Consider the following 630-nt stretch of genomic DNA (forward strand, 5'->3'; position numbering starts at 1 on the left):
GCAAACCGGATGACTAATTCCCTTAGTCACAGGCATTCCACGTGAGGTCAGTGCTGAGGTTCCTTCCTAGGTGCAATCTTGGGCAGTGCCAAGCAATCATCATCATTATTATGATCATTTAAAAGAAACACTCACACACTGTATTCTAACGACGTTGCCACAGAAGACTCATAACTCCGTAGGGTATTTCCGACCGTCGCTCACAAAGCTGCAAATGAATTAAAAGCCGCTAACGAGCCACAGAATTTCACCACCGCGACAAAGAAGTCACCAAGACGTGCACGTTCCAGTGTCGTTTTCACCAAACCTCACTGTGGAATTCGCGGCTACCACGTCCCGGATGGCGAGTTGCCGCGCGGGTTTTTTTCTCGGGTGGGAATGAGTGAATATATCTGTGTGTGTTTGGTTTTTGGGTGGTGTTTGATATAGATTCTGGTGCTGTTGTTTTTCTTATATGCTTGGGAGAGAGTGGTGTGTTCGTTGAGTATGGTGTGGATTCAATTATTTTGTTTTTGGTTCGGTGTTTAAATGGTGTATTTATTTAGCATCTGGTAACTCTTGGTAGCTATGGCACGCGTTTCGTTCAGAAAACGATACGAAAATTGGAAAAATTATCGTTTGCCGACGATT

At 44.4% G+C, this 630-nt stretch overlaps 1 protein-coding gene across 1 annotated transcript in view; it reads right to left on the reverse strand.

Moving 5' to 3' along the window:
• The window catches only part of LOC119590617, a 47,142-nt gene extending 46,849 nt beyond the window's left edge, over nt 1-293 (reverse strand). The window contains exon 1 of the mRNA XM_037939295.1: nt 136-293. The gene's annotated coding sequence lies outside the window, so the exon portion shown is untranslated. The remainder of the gene's footprint in view (nt 1-135) is intronic.
• Nucleotides 294-630: the final 337 nt, after the last annotated feature.

This window comes from Penaeus monodon, chromosome 27 (assembly GCF_015228065.2).
Source record: "Penaeus monodon isolate SGIC_2016 chromosome 27, NSTDA_Pmon_1, whole genome shotgun sequence".
NCBI classification, from domain to species: Eukaryota; Metazoa; Arthropoda; class Malacostraca; order Decapoda; family Penaeidae; genus Penaeus; species Penaeus monodon.